Raw genomic sequence first — 11,214 nt, 5'->3', positions numbered from 1 at the left:
GCATCTATCTAATCTATATCTATCTCTGCTGAATTGCTTGATTATGCTGCCTTCTAGTGGAAGTATGAAATAATTCATTTGTAAAATCTTTTCTTCTCCTTTTCTCATCTGAAGGAACGCTGAAATTATATACCAGTGACTGAAAGTTTAAGGGGTTACTCTTCCTTTACTTATCTGCTTGGAGAATGTTGACGTTGTAATTACCTTCTGGTTTGCATACTCGTTTCTCATGGGCAAAAGTGATGCTTTCTAGCACAGCCAAGAAATCCTCATTTCTCAAGTTCTCCATCTCTCTACCAGTGTACCATTAAGGAGTGGCCAACAATATCTTCCAGAGGAAAAAAAAATACAGTGGTGCCCTCCACAAAGATATTGGGATCTCATGTGTGGATGCTAAAGGACAACATCCCCCAAATTCCAAAGTAATGGCTAAAGGGGGGATGGCTAAAGGAGAGTTCTTACCAGATTTTGCAGAGTGAAACTGCAGATGAAACTGGAGGTTCCCTATTCAGGCAAAGCATCTGAGGATTTGTGAAGGGAGCCAAAAGACTGTCAATGGGACAAGCAAGCTATCCCAGGAGATACATCCTGCACATCCTAAGATTTGCCTTGCAATTTCACTTAACACAAAATTCTTGGTGAATGTGGAAGTTCCTGCTCCAGTGAAACATCCAAGGAATTTCAGTTTAATGGGAACTTGAAATAGGTGTGTGTGTGTGTGTGTTTTATAAGAGATGTATACCAGGAGACAGGTAGGGTCTACACATCTATTGCCTGATTTGAACTCCATACACCCTCTATTTTGGGGGTGGGCAAGTTGTGGCCCACGAGATGTTTTGGTGTACAACTCCCACCAGCACTAACGAGCATAGGCTGGTGAGAGATGATTGAAGTTATAGGCCAAAACATCTGGAGGGTCACAAGTTGCCCCACCCCTGCTCCATTTGGTGCTTTCACATAACATCCACACCTGCCCAAAGATAGATTTTTTTCAAGCTAGGAGCAGGAAATGTTTATTTTAAACAAAGAATAAGAATCAGATAAATTCTTGAAAATCTGCATGCCAGATGTAGTTTTCTTATAAGGAACAGATTGTCACTGCGCTTCTTAGCAATTACATTTTTATTTAGGACAACTTATTCCTTCCTTCCCATGATTGCTCCCGTTACAGATAATAGACAACAGTAATACAACCATAGACATATTTGTTTATGATTATATTCTTAGGATCTTAAAAGAAGAGTAATCATGCTTCCATACATTCAGCCAAATCCAGAGGTTCCTTGAACATCCAAGAGCTTTGATGTGAAGACAGAACTCCTTTGTGTTCTTCATTCACTGCAATGTCACTACTGACTGCAGCATCTCCACGTAATGCACAGAGCTCCCTTGACATGGCCGTGCTTGCTGGAAGCTCTGTGTATATATCAGAGTGTCCAAAGAGATCTGAGCCAGGGGCCGTGATGTTGGCTCTGTTGGGGGATGTTATACAGTGTCTGTGGGAAGGGATGAGTGAGTTATCCTAAAGAAAAATGCAATTGTTAAGAAGCACAGGATATCTTCTTCTCTGCCGAAGTGACATTCTGTATCTCATAAGAAATCTTCACGATCGTCTTATCATGTTCCTTACCAGTTTATTCAGATATGGAACTTGTAGCTGTAAAAAACAGAAAAGAAAACAGTGCTGCAACATACAGTATACACCTTCCCTACAACAGCATAATAAGACACAGTTACTAATGATGCTAAGCTCCTCTTAATTGTATCATATCCCTTTGTGAAATAATGCAGTATAAGAAGGAAATCATCATTTCAAACCAAAGTAATACTGATGTAAAATAACTGTGTTCACAGCATTGTAAAAGTGGCTTGGGGAAATGTTAGCAAAGTTGTTGGTCCCTTTGCGTTATTTGACTAACGTATCATTTTCAGCAAATAATCATATTCATTATTCCCACCGATTCACTCAAAGGATAGGACCGCAGAACTCCTTTTGTTATGCACGTTACATTTGTTCCTGCAAAGACAGTCCTAATGTGATATTTATTCTCCTATAATAAAAGAGGTTTAGAATATAGATGTACAAATAAATTATGTAAACCATAACTGGAATGATTTAAGTAAAACAGCGGAAATCAACTGGCAACTGGACTAATGAGCTCTCTTCTGTCCTATTAGTCTGTGTTAGAAATTTAGGAGTCAACATTTTCAAAACACTTTATAAAGCTGAAGGGTAAGCTGGCATTTAGTCCAATGCATTAGAAGATCAAGGAATTTAAGTAAGTGAATTATTTGTTCCATGTGTATTGACCAATTACATGCTGGTCACCTGCTAAGACAGTGATCACAGAGTAGATGTTGGAAGGTGTGACAGGGAATGCAAAACTTTTTTTCAAAATAGGCCAATTCAAGACTGATTTGTATTGTGTGAAATTACTGTAAAAATGAAACCAGTATTATGAACAAGCAATAAGGAACCAGTTATTTTTCTTAAGAAACAAAGACAATACCATACTCACACATGGAAACTCAATTCAGAGGGATAATAAAGACATAATCCCAGACGAATGGGAGGCTGTGACTCTGACTCACGTGCCATTGGAGTAATGATATTTTGATGATGGGCAATATAAAACTCTGACATAGGTTCTGAGGAGCAATAAAAAACAGATGAGATCACAGGCAACTGGATTGGATACCCACCAACTATGCCTTCTGTGCAGATCTCCAGGTTGTTTCAGTGCTTCACACAATGCTGTAGTGCCAATCTGCATTGTATGTGACTGCACATGCAACTCAATAATGCATACAAAAAAACATAATGGAGTCCAGAAGTATAGGTGCAGGTGTGCTACTGTATGTCAGTGCCTGGTGAAAAATGCTTTCTGTGAGAATTGTACCATCTTGTGGCCTTTCGCACCAAATTAAATGTCCTATGCACCAAATGAACCCCCTGATGTGTAGGAAATTGCATGAATTCTATGTATCATTCACCATTTGTTACAAAGGCCCATAAGCTGCTCAGAAGCCAGGACTTCCCACCACATGCATGCAGTTGAGCACTTCTGTGTATGAAAAGCTCTTCTATCTCTCAGACAGTTGAATTTTAGGGCCAAAGGACTCTTACCCCCAAAAAATCAATGTCCCCTCTCTCCTACCATCACAAAGAAACCACACTGTGGGATAAGAAATGTCAGCACACCTTGATGCTCTAAAGAATTGGGCATAGAGGAAATAGAAGTTAGCTGCATTTCTTCCTCATAATCATGTATTAACCCCAATGGGAAGAGACATGAGCTCAAAATGTCAAGTCACTTTCTCCTGATAACGATGGTCTATTCTTTAAATAATAATATTCTAAATTATAATATATATTAATTATTATGAATATACTGGGAAAAGGTCACAGCCACTCAGCATGAATTTCAGCTTTCTAAACTTTACCATCATACCAGACTCAGGTTCTTGTTCTGGCCTTTGTTAAAAGATGCTATCCTAATAAAAAATATTTTACAAGGATGCATTTTTCTTAAGGAATAAAGGCAATTACATGACTATTCTATTCAGAAGATGCTGTAATACAGCATAATTTGTCACTAATCTATGCACCCATCAAAATAACCTAAGGGAGAAATATGGAACATAGTGTTTCTACAGCAGGAACGCTGCAGAATGGAATCAGACAATTCAAGTTGCATAGAACTGATGCCATTCTATCTCTTTCACTCCTCTTCCTGGTAACATCTAGAGAATGGATGGGCAACACATGGCCCATGGGTTGCATGCACCCTCCCTGCTGTTGTATGTGGCCTCCACTGCCCACCCACCACTGCCAAATTTGAGTTGGAAAAAAAAAAAATCAAACTTCAGTGGCATGCCTTTAAAAAAAAAAAAAAGCTTATTAGTCCCTTTTTTATGGATTTTTTTCCTGTCCCTGCTGCTATGCCATCAAATTTCAGCAACGGATTTGGCAGTGTGGCGGTAGGGGTGCAGTCCCCTGGTGGGTTCCAGGTGGTGAAATTGGCCCCCAGCCCACCGCAAGTTACTCACCCCTGGTCTAGAGTAACACTATGCATGACATGATGTCAGTGTGCTGTGCGTATTCTTTCTCCTGCTTTACCTCTTTGTCTAGTTCCACTGAAGAAATGCAGAAAGCAATGCTGACTCATTTCACATTGTGTTATACTAGATCAGGGATGCAGAACCTCTTTCACCCTGAGAGGCAAAGTCCATTTTAAGGAGGCTGTCGGGGACCACATTCCATTGGTGGGCACAGACAAAGGGAAAAGGGAGAAGTCTAAAAAACCAAAAATATCAGCATATTACTGCCAGTAACTAAGCCTTAGGAGAGGAATTTCAACCTTTAGAAAAGCTGAAAACTGCACAAGAGCCAGGAAAATACCAAACAATTACTGGCCCAAGGGAAGGGGTGGGGCCAAGAGAAGGGGGTGTGGCCCTCTGAGGATCTCTGGAGGGCTGGATTTGGCCCACAGACCTGAGGTTCTGTATCCCTGTACCAGATGCTACCAAGAACAGGCCAGCCATGGAGAGGACCAAATCTATACTCTTGTAACTTCTAGACTCAATCTCAGTCCCTTGTCCTTTATAGTGGTAGGTCTGGATGCAATATACCAAGCCAAAACTAAACATAGAATGAATGCATAACAGAACCAATCAATTTCAAACAATATGAGAAGCATCCTCAATAGAAAAGGGGAGATTCAAACCATGCCCATGTTCCTCAAAATCAATCCTCATTTGGAACTGTACAGGCTGGAAGAGAGAGGTCCACAGAATTCTTTTGATTTTCCAGGTTTAAAAGCTTTGTTCTGATTATATAGAAGCAAGATACTGTTCCTTACCCTACATGAGTAATCTAAATGAGAAAATATGCAAGAAGTTCAAGTGAGTGAGCAACAGTGCTTCTTAAAACATAAGAGGGGAAATCGCAAGGTGGTGGAGTTTTGTCCCTCCCCCCGAACCAAGCAAAGAAGTAGAGAAAATCTAAGAAGTGAAAGAAGTTTAAAGCAGCAGCAGCAACAAAAAATCTAAAGGAAACAATAAACTTCAAATAGCTGCTTATATTGTGTGAGGATTCAGAAGCATTAAGCAGAATCAATAAATCTATCACTGTGTTTTGGAATAACTATACGTTATATAAAATATGCAGGAGAATATCGATAAGGTGAACAACGCTTATAAAAATTTGAAATGCAAACTGTGTGCTTGAAGAAATACAAGGGGGTGGAGAAGTAGTTGAGTGATGATAAACAAATTTGCACTATTAGAACTAAAATTACAGTAAATGGAAATATAAGAACTAGAAGTTAAAAAATGTGCATCTGCAAAAACAACAGTAAACATGGGGTGGAATGAAACTGGATAAAGCAATGGCCTGGAAGGACACAGAACAAAACAGAAAGTGTCACAGGGTAATTATATTCCCCAAAGTGATGGGGCTCTTCAAGCAACGAGTATGCTCTAAGCAAAATGGGAGAACAAATGAACAAGAAACATGAACATGAAGCCATGAAGCCATGAAAGGAAACTGCATTGGGAAAACCAGGAGGATTACAGTATATGGCTCTGTATATCCCATTTCTCCAAGTGGTAAGAAATTGCAAAAGCAGTGCTACAGAATGTAGTTTCCTTGGATGAGAGAGCACCAGAGCCTTGCGCTGTCTTTGTAATCTTTGTTTTATTTGCAAATATACAGGCAGCAGGGCAGTCATCTCAGGCAGCAGATACTGGGAGATGGCAACAAGGTGTTGGAGGTGACAGCTCTGTGCCATGCGGCCTGCCCTCCACCTAAGCTAGACTGCTGCCTTCAGGTGCAGTGGAGAATGTTATCCCATCCACAATATTGAAGTAAGATTTGGCTGCCAGTCCAGCTGGCTTTTGTCCATGGAATGGGGAGGGCGCCATCTTTTTCTTTACCACAAGCAAGAAACTGTCTTGGGTCAGCCCTGACAAGCAGAGCAGTATGAAAGTTAATTCACACTCCTAGAGCAGGCACCAATTCAGCATATCCTACATCAAATTCCCAGAGAATTTGTAGCGATGTTCCCTGCCATTCCCAAACAGTATCCGTTTTTAGCTGTCTTCAGCTAGGAACTCCCAGCTCCCAGGGCCAGTAGAACAGCCCCAATGGCTCTTGATCCATTAGCCTCAGGACTAACTCTCCAGTGCAGAACAAAGGGATAAGTCCTCCCATTGCTGCCAGCATGGTATGGCACCACAGTCCAACCAAACATACAGAATTGGTCTATGAAGCACCTTCAGTCTGAGCACTTTACCTTAACTGGATTTGAGGATCTCCTGTCAGATACAGTTTAGCAAACATACAAGAAGCCCTAACAGTAATGGTAATAGTCTGACTGCCCAAGGTGCTGAAACGCTGAAGAAAGGGTTTAATGAGTTCTGATAGCTTAACTGAATAAATTACTCTTAATGCCAACATGGGTTTACATGATTGGGAGATGTGGGATTATAAGTCATTCTGAGCTGGAAATGTCTCCTGTTACTAAACTCTAAAAACTTAAAGAGGAAAAGAATTCTATCTCCTCCCCAAGTGCTTGATTTTCTTGATAGAGCCTGAATTGAGGCTATTACATTGCTGTGTTGATAGATCACTCAAGTTCTGCCAAAAAAAAAAAAAAGTATTTACCAGTAAGAGCAGCAGCAGCAATGGTGAAATTCAGGAGCCAGCAGGAAGATTACATGTCGCAGAGAGGCTTAAATGAGATGTGTTGAGGAAAATTAGGCACAATGTAAACATAAGTTAACCTCCAAGTTCAACTTAGACAGTGATACACCATGACATCAGTTCAGTGTAAAAATGTCAGATCCCATTAAGTCACCAATCGTACTATTGAGAAGTTGTTATTTCTGAGGAGAAGATGGGTGGTGGCGGAAACGCTAGTGCTACTGAAATGTTGATAAACTCTCAGGGACTGCCTGGACAGGTTCCAGAGAAATGATTGAAAAGACCAAGACACCTTTTTGCCTTACACTCCAGTCTATTCTGTTTTGTGCTTTCAAACACAGTATGTCATTCTAGCCATTAAAAATAAATTTATTTTTTATTAATATTTTTATACCAGCTCATCTGATAAAAAGCCATCAAGGCGGTGTACAACAAATTAAAACAATAAAATCTTGCAACAGTAAAAACAAGAACATTAAAAACTGTAAAAACATTAGAACATTAGAACTACACATTTTTAAAGGCTGAATTTTAAAAGGATGCATCTTTACACCCTTTCTACAGCCCTAGAGAGTTGGAGTCCATTGCAGTCCTTGACTGAGCACATTCCCTAGTTTGGAGGGAACACAGGAGAAAGCCCTTTCATATCTGCCCAACAAACAATGATACATGAGGAAGGTGCTAAGCCAACTCCCATTCTGGCATTGTGATTAATGTTTTGAATTCTTAGCAGTTCAAAGAATCCTAACATTTCAACCTTTCAAATACACAGTTGATACCTCTAGGGTGCTTCCAGACAGATTGGTTCCTAGCACTACCAATCAGAAGACATTGTGCAGCTATTCCATCTTTACCTCTTTAATGGATCTTCTCTGGTAGGAAGCACTGATGGGAAAACACGGGAGAGTTACAAATAGGAGAAAATGTCACACCCCCACAAAATTCTGTGAATAAGGCAGGGTGATTACACAATAAACCTTGTCTGGAAGCACCCCAGGTCTACAGTAGCTGTATTTCGTGTGATATGTACCTAAACATACCATGCACAGCAGTTATAGTCAGCATCTCATTTTGAATTCTGGTCTGATGAATGTCAGGATTCACTCATCAGGCCAGATGTTTTGGACTTTAAGTCCCAGCAGCCCCAGCCAGCATGGCCAATGGTCAGGAATGCTGGGGCTTGTAGTTCATCAGCCTTGGGGAAGGCTGATATGGAGAGAAAATGTTTCAGATTTTCAGATGTGATCAGGAACTCTTTGGCCTATACAGCAGTTTGAAAAACACCAACTTCAAATATCCTCCCCACACCCTGAAATATCTAAAAATGTACCTCTGATTACTGGTCCATTTATCAGCTTCTTTGCAAGAAACTTGGTACCTATTTAAAGAGACACTAATCTTCCCTCAGTGTTCTTCTTGCAGATGTTTGTTAACATCCTGGCCTGGAATAGTCTTCATCCTATCCATTGTCTCACTGCTCCTCCTGTATAAGATATTTATTTCCCCATCGCCACCACTTTTGTTCCTGTCTAGCAGGTTCCACTGACATTACACAGTGTTTCTTTTAGCAGAGAGCGGGTCTCTCAACTTTACACAATGCTAAACTATCCCACGTAGATGTATGCCATGCTCTCCTTCCCTATTTTTGTTTTCTTTGTACATATTTGTACAAATATGCACAGTGATATGCACATATTCAGTCCTCTTCTCCTTTTTCAGTTAAGGCAGCCCACAAATTGTGAACAGTAGCACTGGGAAAACAAGAGACAACTCTAACGTTAAGAACTACAAGGAGTGCTGGTGCAGACATAACTTGATGATCAGAGCCCCATAGATAAGCTGAGATATATCTTCTGTATCCTCTGGCAACACTAAATTTGAATATGCATAAGAAATAAAGACAATGTTCCTAATCGACAAAATGCTAGACAGGAGTTCATAGAGGCAATATCAATGGCACACAGACTCAATTACTACAGGACACCACAGACAATATAGAACTGAACTCTGGGACTATATGAGCAGTAGTGAATAACCTTTTGATCTGAATAATAGTTATTCTGTGGGTTGCCTTATTACAGGCACAGGCAGTCCCCATTGGCAGATGGTTGGACATTAGGGATTTGGGAGGCTGGCCTGTTTTCTTCCATGATTAATTCGGCGCCTGAGGGCAGGTGCCAAAAGTGCTCATTTCTTGTCTCAGTCCCTGCTGCCACTTTGACTGTCAGAGAGACAGCGGGAGCTATAAAAAAAAAAAAATGAAAGGAGCCACCTTAAAGAAATGCTGTGCCACTCTGTCATTTTTAAATTGACAGCTTTTTGCAGTCCAATTTCCCTGAGAAAGGGGAAAGGACTTTCGTTTTCACCTCCCACTGCTACCTTGACAGGGAAAGATATTCACCTGTGCTTGAATGCCTGTGGGAAACAGAAAATGTAAAATTGTGTCACGGTGTTTTCTAAGTGGGCTTGGCTTACCCCAGGAAGTATAAAACGACTTGGGGCTGGTGGAATTCTAACTTCTGCTGCCTTGGAGGAAACAAAGAAAAAATGTGTCTGCCCTATTTTAATGCAGCTGAACTACATTATAGCCTGGAATATTATTGATGGAACCAGAATGGCTGACAAAGACACAGGCAAGTAATGTGTTTGTGCATCCAAAATGATAGGGAATGCTAGTGGAAGAGGTCTTCTCCACCAGCTTGTAATGAACCTGAGACTTCACTGAGGCATACAACGTCAGAATGGCTGAAGGAATAATGAATGAAAAGTAGCTCGTGCTGCTGAATGCTGCACTACGATAAATGCTAAGGAAACAGCATAGCAGCAGGTGCATAATATTTGCCACAATGCAAGCCAAGTCATTCTGGCCTCAAGATGCCAGCTGGGATCCAGAGAGACTATTTATACATGAACATCTCAAGAGAGATCCAAAAGCAGCTGGTAAAGCAGTAGTAAAGAATTGGAGAGAGGGCGCTGTGGTGCCAAAAAGTGAAGGAGAAAAGCCTTGCTGAACAGGCAGACATCACATGGCCCATGTCCTGACCTGGATTGCAACCACTGTCTACATGTACACTCATTCTTCCTTCCCTCCTAATATTCTTTGAGAATATAACACTAATTCTTTGCACACTTCCTCCTGATTATATGCAAGGCAAGACATCCTGCATAGGAATAACGGTGCTTCAAGATCATTGGTTATTGTCTTTTCTAGCTACAGAGACCTCTGCTCCCTTTTATTACCTCATGTACCAGCACACAGTTAAAGCTCCTGTGAGGGCCATTGAGGGCAGCAGTTGTTCATTTTTGTATTTCTTAGCTTTAGGGCATTTACATTTGGCTAACCTTATGCCCTAACCTTCCAAATGAAGGAGTAGTTTTAATTTAATTTAATTTATTTTTTGCTGCTGACTGAAATCAAAGGACTTATTTGTAATGTCCTCTCTTGATCCTGGGTTATTAAGTTGTGCCTGTTAAGTATATTGTAAAATCCTTGATGCCTGACTTTTTCCTCTTTTTTTCAGAAAAGAGCTCATGCCATTTTGCAATGAAACATGTACAGTAATGGTACTGTTTAATTTTTTTAAAAAAAGTTGTAATATTTAAAATTTTAATAAAAGCCATGTGTAGTGCAATCCTGTACCCACTTACCTGAGAGTAAGCCCCTTTAAATTCAATAATGATTTTTGCCTGAGTAAATATAGATAGGGTTGCACTGTTAATTGGGCAGATTATCAGGATCCCATTTTTCTTTATCTGCATCATAGCTGAGTGACAGTCCTAATTAAACACAACTAAATGTAGGCTGATCAGAGGTTGCTATGTGATGTCTGAACCTGGACACTATAGGTTAATTATGGGTTAAACAACCCACAGTTATCCTAACTAACCTACTCTATATATATGATTTGCAGAGATGGGCACTACCTGCAAGCTGCTTTCAGTTTCTGTAAACAACTTCTGATCAGCCCAATCAAAGATTGTGAGCGTGACATGCAAAACCCGACTGCTGGTTTGTTTAGCCCCTGAACAACCCATCAATCCAGGTTTACAGAAAACAGAAGCCGCGTGCATCCCAGCAAATCATGGGTTAATTGACTTGCCACAGTTACGTGCAAACTGGCTATTGAATAAAAGGACATCATGTTGCATAAAGCAAGTATGTTTCAATCTATTCTTTTGAAGATCTGAACTGATGCTTTAACTTTCTTTACAGGGCAATTTGCCACATCTTAAGTATACACATCTTGACCCCTGGCATTTGCATCATCATGTTGGGTGGTGGTGGCACCAAGCCTGACAATGGCCACACACAAAACACTATGCCTTCAGCCTACACATCTACTAAGAGCTTCTGGAAGATCAAGCTTGTAGCATGCATGGGTAGGGGCCATAATGTAGCGGTAGAGCACATGCTTTGCATGCATAAGGTCCCAAATTCTATCCCTGTCATCTCCAGTTATAATCAATCAAATGGCAATTGATGTGAAAAACCTCTTCCTGAGACAGTG

General features: G+C 40.5%; 1 long non-coding RNA gene across 1 annotated transcript; it reads right to left on the bottom strand.

The window, feature by feature from the left end:
* Window positions 1-999: 999 nt before the first annotated feature.
* LOC146344064 (uncharacterized) lies at window positions 1,000-8,364 on the bottom strand. The gene is made up of 4 exons (XR_014792579.1): window positions 8,037-8,364; window positions 6,668-6,734; window positions 2,520-2,649; window positions 1,000-1,657 (listed from the first exon to the last, which is right to left on the bottom strand). It is a non-coding gene; the product is annotated as an uncharacterized LOC146344064 (long non-coding RNA).
* Between the last annotated feature and the right edge of the window lie 2,850 nt (window positions 8,365-11,214).

The sequence above is a fragment of the Heloderma suspectum genome, chromosome 5 (assembly GCF_057233095.1).
Source record: "Heloderma suspectum isolate Gila_16-S chromosome 5, 16-S_ref, whole genome shotgun sequence".
NCBI lineage: Eukaryota > Metazoa > Chordata > Lepidosauria > Squamata > Helodermatidae > Heloderma > Heloderma suspectum.
This window is presented reverse-complemented; position numbering and strand designations above follow the sequence as displayed.